Genomic DNA, 11,331 nt, shown 5'->3' with positions numbered 1-11,331 from the left:
CCTTTGTCTTGTTATAGCCTTTGTTTTAAAGTCTACTTTATCGATATAAGTATTGCTACCTCAGCTTTATTTTCATTTCCACTTACATGAAATATCTTTTCCATCTCTTTACTTTCAGTCTGGGCGTGTCTTTCAATCTGAAGTGGGTCTTTTATAGAAAGCATACGTATGGGTCTTGTTTTCTTATTCATTCAGCTACCCTATGTCTTTTGATTGGAGCAGTTTATCTATTTACATTTAAAGTAATTATTTATAGGTGTGTAGTTATTGCCATTTTATTATTCATGTATTTTTTTTGGAATTTTGTGCACTTTAACAAATTCAGGCCACAGAACATTTGTAACTTGAATCTGTTCTACATACAATATGCATATATCCCAGAGGAAATGTGAAGTAAATGCTTGATAGAAAATGTTTTTCTGTGGCTTCTTTATAAAATTCTGTTATCTTCTTCTTTTTACATTAGGATTGTATCTAAAGAGATTATCAGCAAGAGACTCTTCTTTTACATGTTGATTTTGCATCTCCATATCCTGCCTTAACCACTCTTTTAATTCTGTATTCTTTTGAGCATGATGAGCTATTACATCTGATTTTCCAATGACCTGTGAAACTTTTCCTATTCTAGGATACGTGACCTTTCTGAATTTCTTGAAATTCTTGAGTTGACCATAATCATCATTAATACTGAATGCATTTCTGAAGGCAGAATTACTAACCACTAGTGATCTAAATTCAGTCAGTAACACTTTCCTTGGAAGTGTCTCACCATCATCCTGAAGTGTGCCATTGTTAGATGGTTCTTCTTTAATTGACCATAGTAATTCTTTATTGACCTAACATTTCTTCCCAATTTTATTTTCTTGAGATATTTTGTTACTTTCTGATATTCTTTCATCATTAGAAGAGCTGTTTGTCTCTATATTTGATCTTGGCTTTATTATTATTATTATTATTATTATTGACATCTTCCTCTTGTTTTTGAACTTTTGCTTCAATCTCTGACTCTGGTTTTGTGTTTTGACACTTCATTTTCTATGGCTAAATCATCAATTTCCCCTTTTCCTGATCTTAGTTTTTCTATAGAAAGAGATTTATTGGCAGAATTTTTCACAGTGGATTTTGAATCTATATCTGTAAATAAGTTTTTCCCCCACAGGCTCATTCTGAGATAGATGCTGTTCCTTATTTTCCCACATTGAGGGTGTAGCAAATTGTGTTTTGTTCTAAGAAAGAACAAGACACTTCCATTCTTGCTGATTTAGGTGAAATTTCTTGATTTTCTTCATTCTTTTTCTCTTTTCTGGTGGATGGCCGAAAGTGGTTTCTGATAGAGTTGGTCTGTGGCTGTTGGGAAACTCAATCTCTACTTCAGTTTATACCTGGGAACTTAGCTGATGAAAACTGACAGTTTGGGATTTTCATTCTAACCAGAGTATTTGATACAGTATTATTTTTAGAAAATTGGGGCGGGGGGAAGGGAGGGGGGCAGTCCTTCATAGTGAATATTTCTTATAAGGCATTTTGAATTTTTGTTCCAATCTGGAGATTTTGATTTCTTTTGGCTTTTCACTCAAATCTATTCATGTGTCTGCTTACTCTGTATCAGCTATATATGTTGTAGTGTTCACTAGGGTAGTTGGCATTAGTTTTTCTTTGACAAGCCTTGGGAAAGGCTTAGCCCTGGAGTTTCTGTCTTGAATCCTGTACTGGGCTAGGCTTGAGTACCACAGTAATTCTCTGTAGTCATGAAAATAACCATCAGTTCAATTTCTCCAAGAATAGGTCTAAGACTCTGCCTTTGGAGCATATTCATGATTGAATGAGTCAGTTTTTTCTGAGAGTCAACAACACAAGTTCCAGGAGCTGAAAAGAAACTATTTTCTTATTCATTTTATTCTGTTATCAACCTAGCATCTCCTCCAAAAACAACTGCTGAACTTAATTTTTTATTTCATTTGGCATTCAGAAATACAAATATTTCCCCTTTGAACATCTGTTTTCTTTCTTGTCATCCTGACAGATCAATGTTTTTACTTCCAACAGGTGATTCATCAACAGGTGGGTAAAAACTTTCAATTTGAAAAATCTGTTTCTTGGACTAAACTGCTTTAAGAAATTCAGTAAAATATTCTGGCTTTACATCGGACACCCACAAATTAGTGCACAGATTGATTGTTTAAAAGGAGACAGATCTCCTAGTGTCTTTCTTAATTTAGCTTTGGATATAACCAAATCTGATGAAGATGCAAAACGTTAATGATAACTTTAACTGATAGCATGACAAGGTGAATGCATTCTTCTGTCCAGTTGTTTACAGTAAGTCTTTCAATTGCAATATAGCTTGATTTAAAGAGGTTTTTCCAGAGACATCTAAACAAGAAGAGCATGCAACCAAAGGCTCATACTTTACTCCAAATTTACTTTCAAACAATCCAAAAGTAATAATTCTATCCCCTATCTTCAAAATTCAAGAAAGGTCATTCTGCATTTTTTTCACATTAACAAAGGTAGAATGATCTTATGTAGTAGGTGTCCTGTGGGGCCCAGTGGTGCAGTCTCTCTGGTCACCCAAGTCAATACTCCAGGTGTGTGTCCCTTTTGTGAATTTTGCATGCCTTCCTGTGGTAGTTGAGCCTTGATTGCTGTTTTCATGTCAGTGGGAGGGAATGACCCATAGGCTGATTTGTTGTGAGGACTGGCTGTGACTATAGTGGAGGGATTGCGTAGGGGCTGATCCTATGGAGCAGAATTTGCTTTAGCAGGGCTCTGGTGCCTGCCCAGTCTGCCCATTTGGTGTGTCATTTGTGGAGGTGGTTGGGTGGTGCTCTGGTATGGTCTGAAGCTGGCCAGCAAGTGTGTTGGTTCTAGGGCCTCTTGGGAAGGGCTCTCGTGCACGCCAAGGTCAGCCAGAGCCTGTACTCTGCCTGCCCAAGGCACTTGATATGAGCTTTAAAGTGACCTATAGATGGTTGCCTGTCGTGCTGGGCTTAGAGATGCCTGGGAGAGGCTAAGCTACGAACCAAGGCTGGCTGCCGCTAGTGCCGAGCTTGGGGCTGCTTAGCAAGAGGTGAGGCATGGTGAGGCATGCTGAGGCCATTTGCACCTCCAGCCCTCACCCTGAAGCCAGAAAATTCAGTTCCTCCCCATATGTCCCTGGCACCTTTTGAGCGGCTGCCCCAGCGCTGGAGCTTAGAGCGAGTGAGTTTGTCAGAGTGAGTTTGTATGTGGCCCCTTTAAAAGGAGCAACTGAGACTCCAGCTGCCCTCCATCTCGCTCAGCCACAGTCTCCACTGGTTTTTACAACCAGAAGTTATGGGGATTTCTCTTCCTTGCACTGGAGCCCTGGGCTGGGGAGCCTGGTATGGGGATAGGACCCGTCACTCCTCAGAGGGAACCTCCACAGCTGAGATATCCCTCCTGATTTTTAACCGCCATGTCTGGGTATGAGACCAGCCCATTCTGCATCTCCACTCTTACCACCAGTTTCCATGTGGATTCTTCTGTATGTCCTTAGTTATAGGACTTCTGTTCAGCTAGACTTCAGGTGACTCTCAATGATGGTTGTTTTGTACTTTAGTCGTCATTTTGATGTAGTTGTGAGAGGAGGCAAGCACAGCATTTACCATCTGCTATCTTAACCAGAAAATACAAGATGAGCCTAAAAATGTTTTTATGGCATAAGTAGGGAAATATTAAAAAAGTATGGAAACCTATCAAAAGAACACAAAATATCCAACTTTTAAGGAGCTCCCATAGGCTAAATCTTGGATAATCCAAGCATCAAAATAAAAGAAATGGATTATAACTCATTGAATAAAATAAGAATCAGTGAGCCTATCCTGTTAATAAGAGACTAAATAAAGAAACGAGGAGAAAGGAAAACTCTACCTTGCAGTAGAATGCTAACTAATAAATCTAGTAAGAAAAATAATTAGAAAATCACCACTTACAACCATCAAAGTAATAAGCAGTCCAGGCAAAATCATTAATTGATACTAAAACTAGTAGGTAAAAGTTTGATAAGGAACAGGATACTTATATAGCTTCAAAGTTATCTTCCCACAAAACACAATAATTAAACAAAGGAATATGATCATTTTACAGTGGATAAAGCTGGCCAACAGCACCTTAATCAAGAGATCAAAGTTAACATTACTGAACTCCTGATACAATGCACTAAGAAGGATATTTGCTAAAGTACCCATAATCTGAACCTATTAAAAAACATTAGACAAACACATATTGAAGGACATCTTACAAAATAAATGGCCAGTATTTTCCAAAAATGTCAGTGTTATTGAAGACAGACTGAGGAACTGTTCCTGATGAAAGACTAATATATTGTACTTAAAAACTAAATGCAATAAGTGATCTTGGATTTAATTCTGGTCCAATTTGGGGGGAAAAGTGCTATTAAAGACAAGAGTACATTGGTAAAATATGAATAAAGGCTGTTAATTAGATAATATTTTTAATAATGCTAAATTTTGTGATATTAGTAACAATTGTGGTTGAATAACTAAATGTCCTTGATCTTAGGAGATAGTCCCCTAAATAATTACAGGTAAGGGGCATATCTGCAATTTACTCTAATATGTCTCATGAAAAATATATAAATATGGACAGAGTATGATAAAGCAAACGTGGAAAAATATAAACAATTGGCAAGTCTATAGAATTATTTGTATTCAACTTTTCCGAAAGTTTCAAATTATTTCAAAATAAAGAAATGTATATGTTGCACTGAGTTTGGGGAATACAAATTTTTTTTCCTACATAAATATCAGCCCCAAACATATTAAGAGATACCTTCATATTCTTTGAAGTTTGGACTTTAAAAATTAAGAGATATACCAGTGGGAAAAATGTTAATTGGGAGTTTTCTACAAAGTATGCACATGTATTGAAAAGTATAGATGACATTTATAGAAATTTTTATGTATCGAAAGACCTAAATAAATAAATAAGGAAAATACCACGTTCCTAAGTAGGAAGATTTGCTGTCATAATGATGTCCATTCTTCCCAAGTTAATCTAGAGATTTAAAGCAATGTAATGAAAACTCTAGCAGTTTTTCAGAGAATATGACAAGTTATTCTCAAAATCTCAAGGACTAAGTAGAGCCAAGACATTCCTGCCCCACTCCCCCAAAAAAGATAAACACTGTGGAGGGACTGGCCCTAGATATAGATAAACTATAGTAATCGAGACTGGTTTCTGTGCGGAGAAAGACAGATCAATGCAATAAAATAGATCCAGAGAGCTCATAAACAGACATTCATATGTGGGTCTTGATATATAGATAGCGATGGCATTGCAGATTGTAGGGAATAGATTTACAAAGAATTAAATGGTACTTGGATGAGTTATCCATGTGGGGAAAAAAAAGTAAATCCCTAACTTATACTGTTTTTTTGAAAATAATTCTACATGAACAAAGTACTTTTACATGAAAATAAATAATTTTGACTCTTTAAAGAAAATATTGAAGACTGTTATGACTTTGGACTAGTAATACATTTCTGAAACAACTCCCCAAGAGTTATAACAATAAAATAACCAATACATTACAATACATTAAAATTAACCATGTTCATTCATCAAAAGACAACTTAGAGAAAGGGAAAAGTTTAGTCATAAACTAGGATAACATGTAACCAATGAACCCAAAAGAAGTATCCCAAGTATAAAAATAACTTATACAAACCTATAAGAAAAAAGCAAATAAAGAGAGAATGGCATTTTTTTAAAACAGAAAAAGAGAAACACGAATGGCTAATAAACAAAAAGTTGCACAACTTTATTGGTCATCAGGTATATGTAAATTACAACTATAATGAGCTATTATCTCACTAGTTGATCTAACAATAATTTTTAAAGGACTACAATTTCAAATGGTGTCAAAAATGACAGTTACTGCCAGAGAAGGTATAAATTGTAATGATGACTTTAGAATCTATTTGGTATCATTTAGTAAAGTAGTAGCTGTACATATTCTAAGAGCAGTTCCACTCCTAATTATTATATAACCTAGAGATATTCACATATACCTTTAAATGTACACTAAAATGTTCACGACAGCTCTATTTGTTATCAGAAAAAAAAAAATGAAAACAACCCAAATATCCATCAACAGTAGAATAGATAGATAAAATCTGTTATGTACACAGCATAGAATACCAATCAGCAATTAAAAAATGGACTTAAATATAAGGATGAATAAATCAAAAAACATAACATTGAGTGAAAACAAATCACTTGATATGTAGAATGTCATTCCACTACAGCTCAAAATCATGCAAATCTAAATGTATTACTTGAGGATATATACATATATGGCACATCTATAAAGAAAAGTGGGAGAATGATTAGCACTCAAATGAGGATGCTGGTTAACTTTGTGAAGGAAGTAGAATGTGATTGGGGAGGAGAATATAGAGGGTTTCAAAGGAACTGCTGATATTCTATTTCTTCAACTAGTTGGTACAGGAGATTTTTCATTTCACTCATTCAGCTGTACATATATTTATTTTTTCTCACTTGTCTCTGTAGTTTTTCAGAACTTTTTAGAATTAATAACTGGGCTAAACAAGAAATAGAATTAAAACAAAGAATTAGCTAGAGAACATATTAGCAAGCTGGAAGTTCAGTCCAAGGAATTCTCTCAGAATACAACTGAAAGAATTAAAGAAATGGAAAACTATAAATAAAAAGCTAGAAAATAAACTCTGAGAAAGTAGAAGAAATCAAAGACAAGAGTGGAAATTAATGAAATGGAAAACAGAAGCACTAGCTAAAAGAACAAAATTGATGTAAGAAAAAAGTCTAGTAAAACCAAAATTTTATTATTGGATAAGAGTAAGGACAGGCTTTTTCATAAGCAGAATGAACAGATGTATTTTCCATTTCTGCTCTACAAAAAAGATTTAAATGAGTACATTTAGTTAACTACAAAACGTATTAATGTGAGAACCGCGCCTCCCCAAATAAAAAAATGAGGAGGAAGATGGCAACTATCAAATGAGAACTGTCAAAGAACTCTGGTATTAAAGAGCCTACAGAGTCACATATCTATTTGTGAGGCAATTCACTGCATAAAGCCTCTGAAAGCTCAAGTACCAAATGTTGTGGCGCGATCAATTCTAAGGCCCACGGAGCCAATTGAGATGAATTATGAGCCTTTATTAGCCGGCCGGCGACTGACTCACTACAACGCAGGGTTTGAGGAGATCAGCCTCAAGCTCTCAAAAGAGGCAGTTTATAAAACCTAGCCACACCCTAGTTAACATCAAACAAGCAAGCAGAATAACCACACCCTAGTTAATCATCAAACAAGCAAGCAGATTAACCACACCCTAGTCAATCATCAAACAAGCGAGCAGATTACAGAAGCAGAAGTTGGCTGTTAGCATATCTTTACCCAGAACCACACTCTTAACACCAAAGATGATGACCTTGGAAAGTTAAGAACCTGGAAATAGGAGATTGGTTAAAAGTCTGTACACATGTAACTGCATCTAGATTTTGCTTATAGCCTTTTCTTTGATTCAAGTTGGTTTTGCCTGGATAATGGCACTGTGACTCACTTGCTCCACCTCCATCCCATCCCCTCTTTCCCATCCCCCAACTCTTATCCTTCCACCTTTATATACCTACTCCTTTAATCGTTAAGCCTTAGGACATTAGGTTTAGGCCAGTATCAACTATTTTAAGAATGAAGCCTCAGGTCTGTTGATCAGGACAATAACTTTTGGTTAAACTAGGGATAACATCTTGGCTTTAGGTGTGTTTCATCCCCAGGCCCATTGAGGCAGAACCGCCACACCAAGCACGGGACCAGATGGGATGGTGCCATGGCTGATTCCAGAACTGGAAACAATGACCAACTACTCCAGCCCTGTCCAATCAGTAGCATCCCTTACTTTCTATGGCTGAAGATTTTTCCCTATATAATCTATTCCACTCGAGACATCCAGGGAGCCAGGCCTTTGAGTAATTGCTCACCTGTGTCTCTGGGACTTGCAACTCTTTGCTGTAAAACCTGTATGTATCTGACTGATTTAGACACGTGCAGGCAGATGAATGCACGTGTGTTGCTCTAGTAACACACAGATTGATCTCCCCCTTTACTTATCCTGTCTTATATAATCAAATACACTACTAAATGGGGGGGAAGGGAAGGGAGCTCGAAACCAATAATGTAAGGAGGAGGCAAGAGAATTAAAAGTTAAATCAATATTCAGATTGCAAAATGCTGATCAACCCTAAGGCCAGACCACAAGGAAACCTGCAGAACAAAGGAAGATTTCTGCTGGCATTGTGTGGTGGCTGAAGAATGACTACTTGAGATTTATTACTTGTAGGAAAATTACTGTTTGACTATCGCCATGGGAACAAAAGGCTTTTGATCATAGGACATAACATTCTGATAACAAGCTTTCTGCTTCTGTACGCCCCGCTTGCACACCCCGGCTTATAGGTTGACAGGTAGTGAATAGGAGAAAAATAGACCTTTGTGTTCAGACAGAATAAAGAATGAGATTTTGGGCTTAAAAACCCTGTACCTCTACATTTCGGGGCTGCTTAATTTGGGGTCTGCGTACCCCTGGCAGACCCAGCTGGCTGAATAAAGAGTGTGTTTCCTATAACTCACTAATTTCTGGTGGTCCGTGTGTCTTTCGGGGGCTGGCGGCTACAACATTTGGAGGCCCCAGCGAGAGAGATCTCAGGGAGTGGCCCTGGGATCTAAGACTGGAGCGGCCTCCAAAGCGGTTGCTGTCTCTGTTACGGATTCAAAGGAGTGGCCAACCTGAGACGTTCCAGGGCCCTTGAATGCTGTGACGGGTCAGTACAATCATCAAGGACGCAACTTTTAGGACATTCTCTTTGTTCCTGGTCCCGACGGGAATCTGGAATCTCCGAGGCCTCAGTGTCTGGATAAAAGGTACCTTCTTGTTTCTGTTGACCGGTCAGTGGGGGTCCATAGAGAGACTGGACACAGTCATATCTCCCGGACCGTGGCCAGGCCGCGGGATGCTGCCTCCTGTGCCCTGTTGTCAGGTTTTGTTTATTGTCTCTGGTCTTGTCTAGGTTGTAGGTAGCGGACTTCTCTGGGTCCACCTACACTCCGGTAATTGTTCTTGTTTGAGTGTTTGTTTTTGTCAGTGTCTGTTTTGTGTTTTCTGCGCAAGCGATGGGGGGAAGCCTGAGTTCACAGAAGACACCCTTGGGTTGTCTCCTGCGACATTTCAGAGAAGGGTTTATAGAGGGAGCTCATTATGGCATAAAGTTTTCTCCAGGCAGACTAAGAACATTGTGTGAAGTCGAGTGGCCATCTTTTGGTGTAAACTGGCTTCCAGAGGGCTCCTTTGACAAAGGGTTGGTGAGGAATGTTTGGAAGATTGTCACAGGAGACCCGGACACCCCGATCAGTTTCCCTACATTGATCTGTTGCGGCGTGAATAATTCTGAGACCCACGGAGCCAATTGAGATTAATTATGAGCCTTTATTAAACGGCCGGCGACTGACTCTCTACCACGCAGGATTAGAGGAGATCAGCCCTGAGCTTCCCGAACAGGCTGCTTATAAGGTTTTTTTTTACTACATCTTTGAATAAACAGATTACAAGAAGCAGAAGTTAGTTGTTAACTCTTTGTACATAGATAAATGTATTCAAGGGAACTCTCAGCAAACAGGGCCTAATAGACAGTTTTATCATCTTTTCCTTGGAATGTTGCGCTTTTCCCTGGGGCTGGCGCCTGGAGATATCACCTCCCTGTCACTGAGTTACTGCTCTCCCTAGGGGATGGCGCCTGGAGATACTTCTTCCCTGAAACTGGAGAATTAACACTTTTACAGATCAATGGTTAGATCTTGTTCAGAACCCCCCTCCTTGGCTCCGCCGGTGTGCCCTCTCTCTAGGGGTGCGAGTTTTAGTTGTCGGTACCCCTAAACATGCAGCAACTGAAACTCCAAAACAGCCCAGACCCTTAGTCCTCCAATCTCCACCGGAGGACAAAGACCTTCCCTCACCCTATAATCCAGGACAACAGAGGCCCAATAGCACTGCCTCACCTCCCCGGACACGAGCAGGTAACCCTTATGGGCCTCTTCCTCCTGCTCCTGCTCCGGGTGAGGCACTGGCCGATACCACTACCCCGGCCATTCTTCCCTTGTGAGAAGCACCACCCCAGGAGCATCATGCTGACAGGCCCTTTATGGTTTACGTGCCTTTCTCGACTAGTGACCTGTACAACTGGAAGGCACAGAATCCGCTTTTCTCTGAGAAACCCCAAGCATTAACGGGACTCTTAGAGAGTGTCTTTCAGACTCACCGCCCCACCTGGGACGATTGCAACAGCTTTTAGTTACCCTCTTCACCGCGGAAGAACGTGGATGCATACGGGTGGAAGCGCAAAAGATAGCTGCGGGAGGGAGGAGGGTTGAGGAAGCACGGGAACAGATTGAGGAGGAATTTCCCTCCACCCGCCCAGACTGGGGACACAATTCTCAGGCAGGGAGAATGGCATTAGATCGGTACCACCAGATTCTAATTGGGGGAATTAGGATGGCTGCTCGTCAGCCAACTAACCTTTCTAAAGTAACTGAAGTTATACAGGGACCTCAGGAATCTCCCGGAGCTACAGGAGGCGTACCGGGTATACACCCCCATTGATCCCGAGGCCCCTGAAAACCAGCGGGCAATTAATGTAGCCTTTGCTACTCAGGCAGCCCCTGACATCCGGCGTAAATTGCAGAAATTAGAAGGTTTTGCAGGGATGAATCTCTCCCAACTTGCTGAGATAGCCCAGAAGGTGTTCAACAACAGGGAGGCACCAGATGACCTCAAACGCATGGCTAAAATAATGGTAGCAGCCATGCAGGAGGAGAGATCAGGAAAGACTAGGGCAAGACAAGGGAGATCAGAAAGAGGCCCACGTAAGGGTCACACACCCCTAGGGAAAAATCAGTGTGCCTACTGCAAGAGGGAGGGCCATTGGAAGAATGAATGTCCTGAGAGAAATGTGAAAGACCAGGAAAACCGCAAGACTAAAGTCCTCGTCACTGAAGAATAGGACCGACGGGGCCAGGGCTCCTACATACTAAGCCCCCAGGAGCCCAGAGTTGCCTTAAAAATTGAGGGCAAAACTGTTAACTTCCTGGTGGACATAGGGGCTACCCACTCAGTGTTACTCGACCCAGGGGGACCAATCTCCAAACAAAAGACCACCATCTAAGGGGCCACAGGTAAAATACGAGAATACCCATGGACCACTGAAAGGACTGTAGATCTAGGGCGAGGAATAGTGACCCATTCTTTCCTTGTA

At 40.0% G+C, this 11,331-nt stretch overlaps 1 pseudogene; it reads right to left on the bottom strand.

The window, feature by feature from the left end:
• Positions 1-443: 443 nt before the first annotated feature.
• On the bottom strand, positions 444-2,491 carry LOC120588921 (nibrin-like; annotated as a pseudogene).
• Between the last annotated feature and the right edge of the window lie 8,840 nt (positions 2,492-11,331).

Source organism: Pteropus medius, unplaced genomic scaffold (assembly GCF_902729225.1).
Source record: "Pteropus medius unplaced genomic scaffold, Ma_sr-lr_union100, whole genome shotgun sequence".
Lineage (NCBI taxonomy): Eukaryota > Metazoa > Chordata > Mammalia > Chiroptera > Pteropodidae > Pteropus > Pteropus medius.
The sequence above is the reverse complement of the archived record's forward strand: the minus strand, read 5'-3'. Positions and strand labels throughout refer to the sequence as shown.